This window comes from Pollicipes pollicipes, unplaced genomic scaffold (genome assembly GCF_011947565.3).
Source record: "Pollicipes pollicipes isolate AB1234 unplaced genomic scaffold, Ppol_2.1 Scaffold_1832;HRSCAF=2141_pilon_pilon_pilon, whole genome shotgun sequence".
NCBI lineage: Eukaryota > Metazoa > Arthropoda > Thecostraca > Pollicipedomorpha > Pollicipedidae > Pollicipes > Pollicipes pollicipes.
The window spans coordinates 172,421-190,954 of record NW_023596004.1 but is presented as its reverse complement, the minus strand read 5'-3'; the positions used below and the strand labels follow the sequence as shown (position 1 = coordinate 190,954).

Below are 18,534 nucleotides of genomic sequence, written 5' to 3'. Positions count from 1 at the left end.
CGGCGGCGGCGGCGACTGCCGCCAGGAATGATCGGCACGTGCCCGGGCCGGCCGCGGCCGTGGGAAATTGGGTCGGCGCCGATTACCCGGTCAGCTCGGTGAACCGCGCAGCAAACTCCGCGGTGCCGCGGCCCGCGCAGAATGCAGGCCGGCGTCGTTACTGCGCTGTTGGGCCGCCCGACCGGCACGCCCCACACCGCCCCCTTCCGACTCACTGGTTTCGGCGCGCTTTAACGCAGGTAGGGGAGGCTGGGAACGAAACGGACGGCTGTCGCAAAAACAGGGGCAGAGTGCGAAAGCCGGGGGAAATGACAGTGCAAACGAGGGCGTCGAGCAGAATGACCTGAAAAGCGGGCAGTCAATACTCATGGCGAGCACACGACCGGCTGAATGATAAATTGCCGCGACAAAGAAGCGGATACGTGATCGAGTTCGGTCGGCGGGCCGGCCGACCGTTGACAATCGGCGGCGGCCCAGATCGGCGAACCCGTTCGGCGGCCCGGAAGCCGACATCCGGCGCTGCCGAGCGGCCGGCCGGGGCGCTCCCAGCCGTGGCCGCGCGCCGGGCCGTCACGGCTCGCCCGGCGGCCCTGACCGGCCGACCTCCGACTCCGACCACAACGGCCGCCGGGGCGCGCGGCGCGGTCGCTCAAGGTCCCCCGCCGCGGCAAGGGGTCCGCCCGCCGGGGGATCACACCCGGCGCCGGGAGGGGGCGCCGCGCCCGGGCGTCAGCCGGCGAGCGGCGCACCAGCGTCGCCCGCGCGCCGACGGCGGCCCCGGCCGCCGGCGCACGAGCGACCGGCCCCGGCCGCCGGCGCACGAGCGGCCCGCCAGCGGACGGACCGATCAGCCGCCGCCGCCGCCGGGCGCCGGCCCATCAGCAGTGTCGATTGCTGGCCGATTGGCGCGTCCGCCGGCCGCGGCGCAGACCGTTTTAATCGGCGTAATCGGTCGGCGGTGATGGCTGCGGCGGCGGCTGTCTCGGTCGGCGCCCGGGCCTGCCGGCCGTCCGATCGAAGGAGCGCCGGCGAGGCGGAATCCGGCACAGGTACGCAGGGCACGCCCGGCCACAGGTGTACCCATCACGGGTGCGACTGCTATCGCCTTTATCAACGTGCTAGGTCGAAGCCGGCAATGCACACAATCGGGTAGGGCAGGGGCCCCATTACAACGCATTCCTCTATCTGTGAGCCGGCAGCTTCCATGGCTGCCCTAAATCAGCCACCGGTCGCGTTCGGTGCCCGTTTCCGAATAATCAGCTCTCGTTGGCGTCAACTTATACCTACCCGTGCGCCGGCGGGGAACAGATAGTGAAAACAACGCCGTAATTCAGCCGGCAGCTGGGTCATAGTCAGCTCGGTGCACAAAAACACGCCCGCGCCGCCGGCTGGCAAACACGGCCGGCAGTGGGGCGGAGCGGCATCGAGCGGCCTGCTGCGACTGCCCGGCGACCGCGATAACCACCCCGCCGACCGGCGCCGATCCGCGCGATTGCTGCCAGATAGCTGGCCTCCGCCCCGGCCAAAACGTCTCTCGGAGCAGGCGCGACGCCGCTGCCGCGATGCACGCGCGGAGAAGTCCCCTGCCGGTGTGAGCTGCGACCGCCCCGCCTGACGACTCCACATTTGACCGCGGCATGGTGATGAGAGGGCGGCGGCGAGCGGGCGCCGTCGGCCGCTGTCAGCGCCTCGGTCGGCCCGGCTATTACGGCGGCTGGCAGTCGGCCGCAGACGCGTCGGTGTCGCTCAGTGCCGCCCAGAGCGCGCAGCTCCAGCGCGCAGCTCCAGCGCCCAGCTCCAGCGCGCACACGGCTCTGCTTCGGAGCGACGGCCGGTCGCCGACGCCTCGCCCCGCCAGCTGCGCTTCCCCGCCAGTCAGTGTGGGCACGCACGACTGGCCCCGGCTCCGCGCCGGTGGACGGACCCGTGCCGTGCGGTGTCGTGCTGAGCCATGTTGTTTTGCTGTGCTGTGCCGGTTCCGTCCATGTTTTGTGTTATGTTGTGGTGCTCCACTCGGCTGGGCCGTGCTGTGCTAATCTTTCGTGTCTGCGCTGCGGCTGCGGCTGTGCTGTGCTGTGCTGTGCTGTGCTGTGCTGTGCCGTTTTGTGCTCCGTTGGGACGAGAATCGACCGAGTGGGATCCATCCCAGCCCCATGTTCGTGTAAACACGCGCGCCGCCCGAGCCGACGCCGCCATCTAAATTGTTAATCCTCCGCCGGTCGCGCGCCACGTCGCGCCTGGGTCGCCCAACACAAACGGCTGATGCCACGAGTCCCCCCCCCTCCCTCCCACACACACACACATATACACATACCCGCAGCTACGGTGGCGGCTCTGGCCTCCGGGCAGTCCGTTCCACCGTGGCCCGGAGGTGCAGCCGGGCCCGGGCCTCAGCGCGCAGCTCTGATCAGACGGCGAGCCAGGCCCGCTCGACAGCGCCCGCTTCAAACGGATGCGACGCTCGCAGGCGACTGGCTAATGCATTGAGATCGGTTCCGCGAGCCGCCAAATTTACTGCATCCGAGATAAGGTCGGCTGCATTTGCACCGCAGCCCCCGGCACAGTGATTGCTTCAATGAAATGGGATTGGGCCGTTTTATAGCGCTCAATTCACTCTGAAGCTGAGCAGTGCGACCGACGAGATACGTTTGTAGCGGTTTGGCGAATCGAATGCCTCCGCAGAGCATAATTTGACAGGCAGCTGTGGATCACGAACGACCACGATAACCAAGACGTTCGGTGGAAATCACATTCCATAGCGAGTACGAAGCCAGGCCAGTGGCCTACGACTAGCAGCAGTACGCCGCATCAGTCCTGACAATATATCGTATACTCGGCAAATACATCATGCATAGATGGATGATGCATGAAAAGAATGGACTCGCAAACGAGGTTTAGCCTTGCCATTTTTGGGGAGTTGTTTCTTCGCCCGCGCTCAGGCCTACGGGTCACCTCGGCAGCTGTTTGCCGCGTCGTAAGCCGCGCGCTTGCCGCCGGTCGGCCCTCACGCGCCGCCACACCGACAGGCCGACAGGGCCGACAGGCGCCGCCGCCGGCCGTCAGCGGCGCCCTTGCCCGGCCGAGGTCAGACGGCGGCCGCCGCCCCGGTCAGGGACGCCAGCAAGACGGCGGCGGGCGGGCGCGCCGGGAACGGCCCTTTGTCCGGTGCGCCGCGACAAACGCGCAGGCGTCACATACTCGCGCAGCCACAGCCGGCCTCTGACTCATCTCAGCACGTCGCGACCGCAGGAATGGGAGTGCGGCACGCAGAGCGAGAAGGCGAGGCTGCAGTCAAACGCGCTGCGTCAGCCGGTCGCCGGGCGGGCAGTAAATCGCTGTCAAATGTCGCAATAGCACGACCGGATCCGACTGGCGACCGTTCAGGCTCCTTCCCAGCCGCTGTTGATGTTTCACACAGCGGACGGAACGAGCGAGAACTCGCTGCGCTCTGCGCAAACGAAAACAATAAACGGACGTCTGCCTGCACCTGTTGGCAGCTGAAGACAGACAAAGCCGAGCCCACGTTCCTCTCCAAAACAGCACATACACACACCTCCCTCGTCGGATCGCCAGCGCCAGAACCGCGGCCGTCACACTCATTAGCGCGTGCCTCGCTGGCGCTGGCGCCTCTGCCGCGAGTCTGCTCACGCTGGCGGACGGCGGACGGCGGGCGGCAGGCGGGCGGCCGGCCGCGTGCACGGCGCGGGCGGACGGGCCGCCGCGCCCTCGTCGCGGCGCGGATTACCGCGCCACCAAGGACACGGCTCGACCGCGCCGGCCGCCGCCGCCGGCGGCTAGCGAGGCTCACGGACGGCGGCGGCCACCGCCGGTCCACATGCCCGACCGCAAGCCGTGGGAAACCGAGCAGAAAAACACGCCGTCGGCCGCGCATCGCCGAAAAACGCCGCCCGGTTGTGAGAACGCGTCGTCGCTCGGCCGGCCGACCGACCGGCCGGCCGGGCGGCTGTGAGGTCACGTCTTCGGAGCCTGCGAACAAAGCCGGCGTGCGTGGCCACGCCGTCTCGCGGGGGCCGAACACAAAAGCCAGACCGGGCCGCCTCAGCGCTCACCGCGTGCGCTTGCCGCCCGCCGGACCGGTGCTGTTTTTCCGGCCTGCAAGAGCGGTCCGCAGCTGCGGCGAGGACCGCCCAAGCCGCGCGGTGCGACGCCAGGCCGACCCAGTCGGCGCCCGCCGGCGTGCCCCGTCGGCCCGACGGCCGAATCGGGCCGATTTGCACGGTCCGCACCGGACAAAAGCGCCCGCCCAGCCGGCCGGGCCGGCCTCTATGGGCCCATCATCGGGCCGCCGCCGGCGCCGCCGCCGGACGGACGTGCTCTCGCCGGCACGCGAGAGTCGTCAGCGCAGGCGGACCGTCCGAGATCAGGTCCGCGCAGTCGGGACTGAGCATGTTTGCGAGCACGCGTACTGGTTCGCAGTCACCCCTGTGTGCCGGCGGCGATGTGTCTGTTTGCGGCCCGAACCCAGACACATATCATAACAGTGATCACGGCCACACAATCATCATCGCCCACCGCCCCACTCAACGGGCGTGTGGTCGCCTCCACGCACACGCCCCGGTCGCCGGGATCTGTCGGTGACGATGCGCGTCCGCCCGCCGGCCGGTAGTGTCACGTGACCCCAACACACGCGGTAGCGGCGGCGGCGGCGGCCGTCGGGAGCGACACCCCACCGGAGGGGCGCCCCGAGCGGCGTGCGGCGCCGCCTGACTGCCGCCGACGCGGCAGGCCGGGGCGCGTCGCGCCTGTCGGGGAGGGAGGGTTCGGCGCCGGCGGCCGCCGCGGCCAGCCACCAGTGTAAACAGGCCCCCGGCGGCGGAGTCGGGGTGCTCCCATTTACGAGCCAAACCCCGTGTTTATCCTATGCATATATTTAACGGCAGCCACGTTTCCGCTTACCAACCCTGGCTGCGTCTCGACCAAAGCTGGAGCCGGCGCAGAGGCACGTCGCGAAAACGTAGCCACACGGCGGACCAGCCAGAGAGCACTGGAGGAGAGGACTGGAGCCGGCTTCACGCGATCGTACACAGAGCCCGCCGCACACCGGTACTCCCCCATCGTGCGGCTGCCGGCCGATACCGACGCGCCACCCCAGCACGGCGGGGGAGGGAAGGGCTGTCTGTACTCACCCGCGCGGGGCCGACTGCTGCAGTCTTGAACTCGCGCATCGAGTGGGAGCGGCGCGGCCGCGGCCGGGCCGGCTGGCTGTCGCGCGTCGGCGCTCCGTAGCCGGGCGTCATGGCCGCACAGTCTGGCGGTGTCCCGCGCGCGCACGCACAGCACCTCACTCGTCGCCGACGTCCACACACGCGTCGCCAGCTGCGGCCGGTAGACTGGGCGCGCCGCGCCCGAACGGCATCGCGCCGCCGCTGCTGCCGCCTGGTGGCACCTGCCGGAACCGCACGCGTCCAGCTGATCGGCGAGCGGTGAGTCAGCGGCGGGCAAAACACGCGGCGGCTGGACTGAGCTCCTCGCTCAGGGTCGACTGGGCGGCGCCGGCTGCCCACCGGCACGCGCACACGGCTGGAGAGTGGGGCATACAGGTGTGGCAGCGGTCACACCAACTTTCACGGGCAGGGTCACGACCGTGGCGTTTTCCCATTGAAACAGGTCCGTTCTGGCGTCTGCCGTAACAGCCTCCGCCAGGATCATCCGCTTGCGCACGGGCATCGGAGCAGCAGTCCGGCAGAGGTGAACAGGATCAAGGTACCGCTCTCCTGGGAAGGGTGGCACTAACAAGCACGACGTGCATTCATAGAAACGAAGAAAACACGAGCAGTGGAATACGTATGTTGACTTGCATGTTGAGATATAATTGCACGCTCCCACTCGTGCACCAGATGTTTGCACAATCACAACGCCGGTTTGCACGAAACCCAGCATACGATGCATGTTGCAAGCTCTACTACATGTGCCAAAGTGACCTCCACTGAACACATAAAGCAATTTACGCTTCCCAGCGCACCACTTCCGCTCAAAATAGTGAATGCTCTTCAACGTTCAGCTTTTCGAAGGGCTGGGCTTTTCGAAAGCCTTTAATACCACCTTTGCTAATTGTACGAACAATAAAGGCACATACTTGACACCAGTGTCCCAGGCCTGGTAGAAACAACCGTGCTGCGTTTTAGTCCGAGGCAGCGGGTTTTTGTGCGGCGGTTTTTGTTTTTGTGCGGCGGCGCCAGCGTGAGAGATTTTGGTAAACGTGCAAGTAACACCGACAGCACTTTCGGGTGTTACATAAATGCATAATTACATAAATTACAAAACTTATAAAACAAAATGCAGGCAAGCTGCGCAATCAGTTCAAACCAAGATTACTTGTAGCCTATCGGGACTTAGTAAAAGTTCAAACGAGTTCAGCATGTGAACGGAGGCCCTGTCAAGGGCAAGGGACGCAACGTGAACTAGCTCTTTAGCCTTGACTGTGGCACCATACGGCAAACTTCGACTAAGTAAGTATAATAAAACAGGCACTTTAATTCGTAAGAAATGCGGCATCCAGGAGCCCTTAAAGGCCAAGAGGTTGCCAAACCGGACAAGACAAGGACGATATGCACTGATGCCTCAAAACAGACCATATCAAATGCAAAACGACCATAGTCTACAGTATCAATCGCGCATCAACAGGGGCAGAGGCAGTTACGCCCAATCCCTGACGAAATAAACATTACTCTCATTTTACATGCACAGGACAAATAAGCTGACGCACACTTGCATCTACTTCACCATGTTCAATGTCGCCAGCTACGTATCTCGGCCTGAGGAGCCCCTGGCAGCTCCAAGTTTGGAACACACAATCTTGCAATTGGTAAACTGGTGCTCAAAACGCCTGGCCGCCAAATGAGTGGCAAGCGTATAAAGCGCTGGCGTACCAATCTCAAGACTGCAGACTCCGCGGATCGGAACATTCGCGGCTCACGTGTGTCACTCGTCTCAGACACGCACCAAACACCCACAGGCCTTCCTAATGACCGAGCAACACCTAGCGATTGTACGAAAAATTCTGCCTGACACTGCATGAGCAAATCAACAACACTGGCGAGAACACCAGCAGAAACAATTATTTCATGTGCAAAACATTTCTGGAAACTAACAAGGCTGTGACGACAACGATCGTGATCACCTTGCTCAGATGTTCAGAGGCTTCCAAGACGACAAAAATCCAACGGAAAACGACTGGTCCGCAGGACGACCGGACGACTACCTCCTGAGATGACCACACCGATGTCGGCCCATGCAGCCCAGGAGCATCGTCAACCGCTCATGATGCCGAGAATGTGCGCTCAGGTCATCGCGAGCTTCGGAAGGTGACTGCGACGTGTTCTTCGACAGATATGACGTAGCCGTTTGCCGCGAAGTTCCGCGCACCCGTCGCCACGCCCGCCCTAAGACAGGCTTAACCACGCGAGCTTGTCGCTAGCTCTCTCCGACCACGCACCTCACGTCCGGGCTGTCGGAGGACATGCGCGGACGCGGTTCGCCGTTTTGCATCGATCCTTTCTCGTCTGGGCGATTTGACGATAATCGTTCGCCCGCATCGTTCAATCTCCTGTATCAGGGATTACGTGGTGAAGGCGGGGGTGGGCGGTCCAGCGCCCTCCTAAACTTTGAGAAGACAGCTGGCCAAATCAGGAGAATTCTGTTCTTAGTGTTCCAGTTGGAGTAAGTCGGGCAATTTTTCCTCTACTCAGCTCTTCCAAGTTATTTTGCCAAACGAAGCCCTTGGTCTGAATACAATACCTTAACTCACCTTACTTCATGGTGGTCGGGAACGATAAAAGGCCACTGGGCTCGTCGGTCCCGGTCTCGTTAGGCTCCCGGTCCGGTGACCAAACAGCCTCAAATTATGGACCCCGTGCATATCAAGCCTAGACTTGGACTGTTCAACTGACGTTGACGATACGAACGGGTGTAGACGAGCGTTCGAATCGTTGACGACCCGCGTGCTGAGCGAGTTACGACCGAGGGGAGTCCCAGCTCGAGGTTTTCTGAGCTTGCATTGGTGTCCTCTCGTCACCTCCGAGTTGTGCCTTGTCAGGAACTCCTCTTCCGACAGCGACGTACCTCCGTGAAACAGCCGACACACTGTAACCATGTCTCCCCTGCGACGACGACAGTCAAAAGAGGGCAACTGGAGGAGTCTGAGGCTCTCAGAGTATGGCCGGTGCCTTACGTCATGGACAAGACGGGTAGCTCGTTGCTGAACCCGCTCCAGCCGCTTCTGGTCCAGTTTGCCGAACGGGCCCCAGACGGCATTGCCAATACTCCGAGCACGGACGTACTAGGATCTTGAAGAGCAATGGCGACGCGTGAACATCGATGTCGGCAAAAGACCGCCTGACGACTGCCAGCACCTGGTTGGTCTTCGAGATCGTCTACGCCGTCCCCACACGGAGATTGAGCCTACGACCCACGAAGATTCCGAGGTCTTTCCGGTGGACTCGGCTGCGATTTCGACGCCGTCCAAGAAGTACTTCAGTCTCAAATTACAGTTGCCGATATGCATTTTTTGCACTTCGTTGCACTAGAGTGGAATACATCACATGCAATATATGCTCAAGTGGATCATAGAAATATATCTGACAGTAAATGCTACATGAAAACCATAGTGTTTCTTTTTAAGGGTGACTGAACTGCTAGTATTTCTGAAAGGCTGGTGCTACATATGGAGTGGTACTGAATGGCGAACCTGGGGGCAACACTGTCCACAGTCCATGCTGAAACAGCATGGTTGAGAAAGGAATTGGAAAACTGAGACCATTCATTCATGTGCCTCAATCAGTGGTGAAGATTTGGTTAACAAGTTCAAATGATCCTTCATTAATACAAGAAAAATCCCCAGGTTTGCTTTCCATCAACATGTCTAAATTTCTTACACACTTGTGAGAAGGAAGTAGTTGCTTCAAATGCTATCAATCAGATGTCATAACATCATCTCAAACAGGGCCTGGCTTCACGATGCTATGGCACCTTTAAGTTATCTTAACAACTCACATTTTTACATGCCTTAACTGAGTTTGAGCCTGAGACATGAGCTTGTTCAACTGTTTCTGTCTGGACTAAGTTTGTTATTTGTTGAGTTGCTGAGCCCAATGCCCTGAGTCCAATTCACTTGGAGGTTTAACCAAATTTGAATCTGAGTTCCAAAAACTGTGAGCTGATACTCAAACCCAAGTCCAGTGAGACTACATGTGCCATCAAACCCAAATGCTACTCAAAAGTGCATTATGTGGCATTAACAAACATGCATAAATTATTTTCTAAAGCCTCACTCAGTCATCAGCTTACACTGAACTGCAAATACTAATACAACAAATATTTTTCATTGCTGATTTCATGATTTTGTGTGGTTTTCTGAACCTTTATTTTTCTCTTTCATGCTCATATATGTTCATTTAATACTGGGACTAAACATCATATGATCATACATTTGGGGGAGCATATTTACACTTTTTTGGCACCTTTTAATGCATGATACAATCAACCACTCATAAACATTGATCAAACATTCAATATCATCACTTTCAGCAAAAGGTGGGTATGTTCAAGACTTGACACTCTAACACAGCATACATTTCATCCGCTAAAAACTTAAGTATATTAGCATGGTACACTGCATCATTTTTTTTCTGATATCACAGATGAAAATGATTCCATCCCCTACTCAGTTCAGTGTCTCAAATTATGTACAGCATGATTCTGGGTACATCACAATGCAGAAGGTGCTGGCAGCAATGCAATTCAAACCTCCTTTCTACAATAAAACTGCTGTATAAACAGTCATGACATGGGTACCAATCCAGGATTGTGATGGGGCAAGTGCATTAGGACTTTTCATGGCAATCTGGCATTGCAGATCCAGGACCCCACGCCACTTTTTACAGCAATGCAAATGTAAAAATATCAATATCAGCCTCACTAATCAAGCCATCATATAAAGGCATCATAAACTTGCTGACAGTCTGAACCTGATTTTTTAAAATATGTAACTCTGCTCCAATAACTGCTCAACACTTCTGGATATTGGACACATGGCAATTTACGTGTTGTGACTCTGTCCAGGGTGCTTAACAAAACATTAGAAGAAATGAAATGTCGAAAATCATCACAAGTTTGTCTAGCTTGAGGACCTATGCTAGCCTCAGGAGTGCAGATTTACCAGCATTCCCTAAAAATCAAAATGCACAGAGCACACATACCTTCCAGGCCAAGCTAGCACCAGTAGTAAGGTTATGTCTAAGGCGGCAATATCCACGGTTCTTCTAGCCAGAAATATCCACGGTTGTAACATCCACGGTTCGCAATGTGCACGGTTTTCCTAACATCGGCCTTTCCATTGTCCCATTTTTCATATTCCACTCCAAAACTGTATTGCATGCGCCAGAACTGCAACGCTTGCGTTACAAGAGTATTAAAAATTCACGTAACGTTTCCAGAAAACTTATAACTATGCATTTCCTTTTGCCACATGCGGTACTTTACACATGATATAATACAAACTTAGACGAATTCTGATTCTGGAGTCAGTTCCGTTACACTGGAATCGTAAAAACCGTACAGCTAGCCACTGGGGTGGGTCCAATGGGGGCACTCTCATTTCCAATTTTCTGAGAGAAGAATGCAGACCCGAGCAATTTTTCCCGTAATTCGTGGGGTGGATGTGCTAAAATCATTCCATTGTGCATGCTATTCTCAGGTTAGATAGCCCCGCCTCGCTAGATTCCTGCTAGATCCCTCCAATGCCCAACTCCCCAACCTCAGAAACATGGCTACCCCTATCATAAGAATATATATTGCAGTAAAAAACTGGAATTGAATCTATGGTTTTTTGCCAACACAATTTATAAATATGCGTGGGATGGTTCTCGTGCAACCGGACTCCATTAACAAGTCAAAAATTCACTTCAGTATTTGGTCCCTATAGCGTCAGTGTTTTAGTCTCACTCATGGGAATAAAGCGAATGAGGCGCCATTGATTCATTAGCTGTTGCCTCCTGGTTCGACGAAATAACACGATATGTTTTGACGTCTGTCAATCTAGCAGCAGATTGATATCCAAGTGCCAGTTGGATATTGCGGGGCATCTCGATTACCTTGAAATTTGATGTGCAGGGCCTTCTCAACACGCTTATTCCGAAAATTACTGCCTTTGGGGTGGAATTTTGCGTAATTTCCGAGTTATACGCCGCGTAACATCCCAATGTCATATTGCGGGCGTTTCGATTGCCTCCAAATTTGGTGTGCAGAGCCTTCTCAACACGCTGATTCCGAAAATCACTGCCTCAGGGGTGGAATTTTGCGTAGTTTCCGAGTTATACGCTGCGTAACTTCCCAATGTGATATCGCGGGGCGTCTCAATTGCCTCCAAATTTGGTGCGCAGTGCCTTCTCAACACGCTGATTCCGAAGATTGCGGTCTTTAGGGTGGAAATTTGCGTAATTTCCGAGTTATACGCCGCGTAACATCCCAATGTGATATTGCGGGACGTCTCAATTGCCTTGAAATTTTGTGTGCAGGGCTTTCTCAACACGCTGATTCCGAAAATCACTGCCTTTGGGGTGGAATTTTGCGTAATTTCCGAGTTACACGCCGTGTAACACAACAGTTGGATATTGCGGGGCGTCTCGATTGCCTTGAAATTTTGTGTGCAGGGCCTTGTCTACACGCTGATTCCGAAATTCACTGCCTTTGGGGTGGACTTTTCCGTAATTTTTGAGTTATACGCCGCGTAACATCTCAATGTGAGCGGGGCGTCTCGATTGCCTTGAAATTTGGTGTGCAGGGCCTTCTCAACACGCTGATTCCGAAAATCACTGCCTTTGGGATGAAATTTTGCATAAGTTTTTAGTTATGTGCTGCGTAGTATCTCAATGTGATATTGCAGGGCGTCTCGATTGCCTTGAAATTTGGTGTGCAGGGCCTTCTCAACAGGCTGATTCCGGAAACCACTGTCTTTGTTGTGTAATTTTGCGTAACTTCCGAGTTAAACGACGCGTGACACCTCAGTTGCGCTTTGGAATATGTGTCCTGGAATTCGCCTTTGGGCCTGTCCCTATCAGTTTACTGGAGGAGGTCAGTTCGCGAAATGTGATTGATAACCGTGTGGTATGTGATATCATTAACTTAGTGGTATCACCAAGTGGCATCTCTCTCAGCTTTGTTTCGTTTCTGACCTTTAAGGTGGTTGAGTAATAGTCCGATGTAGCCACGAGCATTGCTTGTCCTGACCAAAAACAAACTGACAAGATGTCGCTAGTGACCAAACCAATCGTGCTTCACCGCTGGAGCCTGAAGATTTGGGTGATGTCACCGTCTGTCTTATCTCCCAAGAACGCTGGTGGCGCTGGTGGAACAGGGCATGCTACTTGTGCACGTCATGCCCATGTTGTTGGCTGCCCGGCAACATCAGCCCGCTGCTGCTGACCGTGGTGGAGACGCTGCACTTCACGAGCCCGCCGGACGGCGGTGGCGACACCCCGGTGGTCAGCGTGTTGAGAAGGCCCTGCACACAAAATCTGGAGGCAACCGAGAGGCCCCGCAATATCACATTGAGATGTTACATGGCGTATAACTCGGAAATCACGCAAAATTCCACCCCAGAGGCAGCGATTATCGGAATCAGCGTGTTGACAAAGCTCTGCACACCAAATTTGGAGGCAATCGAGGCGCCCCACAATATCACATTGGGATGTTACGCAGCGTATAGCTCGAAAATTACGCAAAATTCCACTTCAAAGGCAGTGATTTTCGGAATAAGCGTGTTGAGAAGGCCCTGCACACCAAATTTCAAGGCAATCGAGACGCCCCGCAATATCCAACTGGCAATTGGATATCAATCTGCTGCTAGATTGACAGACGTTATGTTTTGATGTTTTCAGATACGCAAGGCATTGCCCGAATGTGTTACGGAGATTTCCATATGAACACATTATTCCCGTTTTTATGTGCTTAAGTTGACAACAGATTGGGAGGTTTGATCATGCATTAACCCTTGCATTCATCCCTGAAATACAATGGAAACGATTTTCTTTGGAAGTGGGGTGTCTAAAAGTGTAGCCAAGGGGGTCATCATCTTATGCACCTTGGCAATAAGTTCACTGATAATTAGCCATACAATATCACAGTACATCCAAGATGATGAGAATGCTTCACACATGCCTAACATTATATTGATTGTTACTGATGATCAAGACATGCTACTTCAGGGCATGGTATGTATCCCTCATTTAGGACAGAACAAATCCAGTTGTACTTGGTGCATCTTTAAGTTGCAGATTTACTTAAAGCATTGAGTCTAGGAGGCCAGCAGAGTTTTCCTATGCACTACCTCCAGTCAAATGAGATGAATGTTTGAAATATGACATGTGGTCTGTGACATCACTCAGTTATAGCTGTTGCCAGCAAGATGATGCAAACAATCAGCCATATAAGACCATAGGCCACTGGTGCAGAATATTTTGACTTGATGTATCTTCCTGTTATCACACAATTTGGTCTGGTTGTGGCCCCTTAGGAAACAGGATGGGTAATTATTGATGGAGAGAACTAAGTTTGGGTAATTTTGACAATAATGGATGCTAAGCATATTTCTTGCAAGATTCAAGTATAAGGTGCTTTCATTATGGCTGTGTACTTGACCCATGTTTACATGTTACTGCAACATGTAGCTTACATTTTCAGGAACCCATGACATTCACCAAGACATTCTTTGAAACTGGTGGGATCACATTCAAAAATGGTGTAAGTATCTCATTTATGTTTGTGAGTGTAAGTGCAGTCTGCTTTAAGTTTTGCTCAGATAGTATCAACTAGGGTTAGAGGTGAAATGCATGACCAACAATTTTGTAAAGCCTTTAACCAACAATGTTGTAATTTCTTTTATTTGTAATGCATTATGACCCCATTTTCAAGAAGCAAATGGTGCAGATGATACAGATGATCATTTCAATATAGTATTACAGATATCATACCACAAATGAAGAAAAACAAATGCTTCATGTATGCCCACATTCACTGACACAATGAAGATCCCAGCTCGATAGGTGTAACTCCACATGCACTTGTCATGTTCACACCCACCAACAAATTTGTGAGGTCCCAACACTTTCAGTGGCTGAAAGGTTAAGGTAGCCACATTGTCAAAGTGTGGTGGGCAGTTGTGCTGCCACTGAGGTACCACATTATTGTGTGTCTGTGGCAGTTCGTCTCCACGCCGGTGTGCTGTCCGAGCCGAGCCTCTATGCTGACCGGCCGGTACCAGCACAACACGCGCGTCATCAACAACACCCTGCGGGGCAACTGCTGCGGCAGCGACTGGCGGCACGGCGCGGAGCGGCGCACGGTCGCCGCTCACCTCCGCCGGCGCGGCTACCACACATTTTACGCTGGCAAATACCTCAACCAGGTGAGCCGACGCCCAGCGGCGTTCAGTTGATGTTGCAGTCGTGTGAGCAACTGGTGCGAGCTTCACACATGTGTGTCTTCGTCATGTTTAGACAGCAGTTTTCTGGCTGGAAACATTATTGGAATGCCAGGTTTTTAAGAGACAGTGCCGACGTCGTGACCTGTGTTCGCGCACCTATTCTAAGGTCGATGCTTAGCCACTAGGGTGAGACCTGAGAGGATGAGACCTCGAACAGAGACTGCCTTCTGCAAACTTAGGAATTGTTTGCTCACGTCAATGGGATTGGTTAACTTAACATGACCGTCATAACTAGCTTGTTTAGAGCGAATTGACCACCGCCTCGTTCTCGCATAGCTGCATTTGCCGATTGGAATCTTGCGTACCGTGTTGATGAGAGCATACATTAAAAGCCGCCACGCGACGGAAACCACGACTTTGTGTGCCTGAAAATGATTTGTACTAACATCACGAGTAATGGTTACCGCGCAGAGCCATAGGTGTAACTAATATCCTTTCGTGTCACAAGGATATGCCACGATGCCAATTATCCGCTATCCACCAATGAAACAACACGATGATAATGCGAGACCAGACGACGATGTTTCCATTGTCGAGCTCATAAGTGTATATGGCACATCATGGTCATTCTAGGACCAACAACATTGACCACAAACTTTGCGCACATCGCTTGTACCCGTTCCGCGCTAATGCCCGCCAAAACAAACAGGCATGCTACGAGATCAAACACTCTAGTCCAGCACCTGGGCTGCTTCAGTCAGAGCGCCACCGCAACACGATGCCTCCAAGGATCAGCATTTCGCAATGAGCCGGGACTTTTGTCACAACACACGAACGACGGCTTGGCGGGCTGCTCCATCAGGACCCCTGTCTCTGTCACTTTGTCGCCGTCAATGGATGCGCCCATGTACATAACAAGTTCCAAAGTGAACACCTCAGAACAGTCCCATACGCGCGCTTGTGCAGTCACGTGACGCAGGAGCTGCTGGTCAAAGCACACACGCCTGCCGCCGGGCATCTCGCCACTCTTTACGATCTGGGCCTCGGTGTCAGTCCTGCTGCTGGCTGAGTGGGAGGCAGCCCTGCCAGACGGCTGTGCTCTGGTGCCGCCAGTCCTGCTGCTGGCTGAATGAGAAACAGCCCTGCCAGACGGCTGTGATCCGGTGCCGTCAGTCCTGCGGCTGGCTGAGTGGGAAGCAGCGCTCCCAGACGGCTGTGATCCGGTGCCGTCAGTCATGCGGCTGGCTGAGTGGGAAGCAGCACTGTCGGGCGGCTGTGATCCGGTGCCGCCAGTCATGCGGCTGGCTGAGTGGGAAGCAGCACTGTCGGGCGGCTGTGATCCGGTGCCGCCAGTCATGCGGCTGACTGAGTGGGAAGCAGCACTGTCGGGCGGCTGTGATCCGGTGCTGCCAGTCCTGCGGCTGGCTGAGTGGGAAGCAGCACTACCGGGCGGCTGTGATCCGGTGCCGTCAGTCCTGCTGCTGGCTGAGTGGGAAGCGGTTCTGCCAGACGGCTGTGATCCGGTGCCGTCAGTCCTGCGGCTGACTGAGTGGGAAGCAGCGCTCCCAGACGGCTGTGATCCGGTGCCGTCAGTCCTGCTGCTGGCTGAGTGGGAAGCAGCGCTCCCAGGCGGCTGTGATCCGGTGCACGCCGGGCAGCACCAGCTGGTGGAACACGTAGTCGGCGCCGTGCCAGGAGTAGGGCGCGGCGCACCACAGCAGCAGCAGCGTCTGCAACAGATGCGTCGGCAGTGAAGACGGTGCCCCAGAGGCGGCGGCAGCCGAACCCGCCCATCGCGGGTGTGGGGCCTGGGTGGTCCGACCCAGCCACAGGGGCTTCGGAAGCGGTCCGGATCTACAACGGGCGCGGGGCTCACCAACCGAAAACTGGGCACGCGATGATAACAATGACGAATCTCACTCAGTAATCTGGCGACGGATATTTGCCTTTTGCGCCAATCCATTTCGGTGACCACTTTTTACATTCCCCAAAGCCCAGGCTTTGCTACACTGACGTCGAGTGTTGAGTATTTCGTCGTCACGTCTCACCCGTTAATAGCCGAGATAATATGCCACTAATCTGCAGTGTCAACAACGGCGTATATCTATTGCGAAAGTGCCGCTGAGTCTCAACCAATCTCGTCGCTGATCATCTTCCGTAATGGTCCATTGAATAGTTTCTGTTCATTTCTGCCTTAATGTTCCGTCATAACACGCAGCAGCCTCTGTTCGCTCCAAGACTAACGCATCCTGTAGCAGGCGAACAGTATGCTAGACCCGGCAAAACGAGTGATAGCTGTCCACTCAAAAATTGTGAAAGGCCAGCAGTGAGAGTGGTTGTCCCCGCATCGTTCGAGCAGTGCCGTGTTGTAAACGGCGGATAAGGCTCCTCGGTATCTAAGCTGTTGAAATGGGAGATCAGCTGTGAAAGCCGCTTTTGTAGCAAAGCCCAGCAAAAGAACACGTTGAAACATAAGCACAGTCAGAGAAACAGAATGGTCTTTTGTTTTGTTTGAATGCACGTCTGATAGGGCAGCCGGTTTGCTTAGGTTTGAGATGGTTTGGATGGAGGGATGGAGCCAGTTCTCGCCGCCGGTGTGCGCGATTTTCGTTGCTAGTTTCCATGACTTGGAACGGATCAGTGCAGTACCGATTTTTTTTTCGATTCCGGGGCTACCATTGCATTTTCTGGAGTCAATCCAATCTGTTGCCAACTAGAAATGCAGCCTTATTTTCCGGCGTGTGAAGATGGCTGTATTGTTAGCTGAGTGTGCGGGCCAGGGGTGGAAAGTACTGCGGTGGGGCCTCAGTAGCCCGACCGTAAAAGACTCAGAAGCATCAGGAGACGCGAAATCACCCCGACTTGCTACCTTAAGCGTCCAGGTATGCCGGTTATGAACGCCTGCAGACGGTTTTCGCTGGCGACTGAGATGGCTGCCGACGGCGGCCGTACAACCACCCAGTCCGCGCAGCCAGCGGCGCCGCTGGTCACCGTCGCCGACTCGAGCGCGCGCGCCGAGCGGACGGCCGGGCGCCCGCCAGCGCCGCCCACCAGCAGCACCACGGAACTGATGCCGCCAGCAGCCAAGCAGGCGGCCAGCACGACCAGCACAGCTGCAACAGGAGCGGTCAGAGCTCACTCATCAGGCGGTTCGCACACCCGCGCAGATGCCGTACGAAGCGGGGGGGTGCGATCGGGCAGGTTACGTGGGGGCGAGGCCCACGCGAAAACCGGCATTGTATTATTATTTTCTGAGCACGCCTTTGTTGCGCGGGTCCGCCGCGAGGCGGCATTTTAGATCTGGCAACCCCTAGTTTCTACTCCTTCAATTACATCAGTATTCTGCTTTGACGTCATGACACAAGGCGTTGGCGTGGTTAAGACTAGGATCGTAACCGTTAATTGCGTGGACGGCCATTTAACAACAAGGTAAGATTCAGGGGAAACAAGATCCGAATTTTAACATGCGCCTAGTTCTTTTAAAGAAAGGACACCAGCCCACGTACCTTTGAACCGTGTCTCAAGAGCGTGTGCCATAAACATATGTAGATTACCAGCTGCGATGTTATGGTTATGTGGTGTCTACAGACCACAAACGTTTACCTGCGGTCCAGCCGACACGTCTCATCCGCAAATGGTTTACATGCCGAAGACTGAAGTGAAATATCCCCTCTCCGGCCCGTTAGCTTATACAGCCGGATTTCATAGTGCGTCGCTCGCCGTTCCGTTTCACGAAACTAGACGTTAGCCTGTTGATATCTCGGCCGCCGTATCTCCTCGTTCATGAAAGGAAGCTGCTACACACCGTGAGTTAACGCCGCTCACGCGCCACACACTGGGTAGGAGGGTGAAGTAGGCCTGGAACCGACAAAGCTTGGGTGATCGTGGCCACCTCCACCACCAGTCACTCCAGTCAATGTACCAGCAGTACGGGGTAGCTCTGGTGCGCCGCTCCCCGGTCGGGAGTCTCCGAGAGCCGGCCGCGTCTGAGCGCCACTCACCGACGGACGGAGCGCAGCCGGCCGCGTCTGAGCGCCACTCACCGACGGACGGAGTGCAGCCGGCCGCGTCTGAGCGCCACTCACCGACGGACG

The 18,534-nt window shown here is 55.5% G+C and overlaps 1 long non-coding RNA gene across 1 annotated transcript; it reads left to right on the top strand.

The window, feature by feature from the left end:
• The first annotated feature begins 12,860 nt into the window (after positions 1-12,860).
• Positions 12,861-14,416, top strand: LOC119096088 (uncharacterized). The gene is made up of 3 exons (XR_005094005.1): positions 12,861-13,229; positions 13,699-13,758; positions 14,219-14,416. It is a non-coding gene; the product is annotated as an uncharacterized LOC119096088 (long non-coding RNA).
• The last annotated feature ends 4,118 nt before the right edge of the window (positions 14,417-18,534 follow it).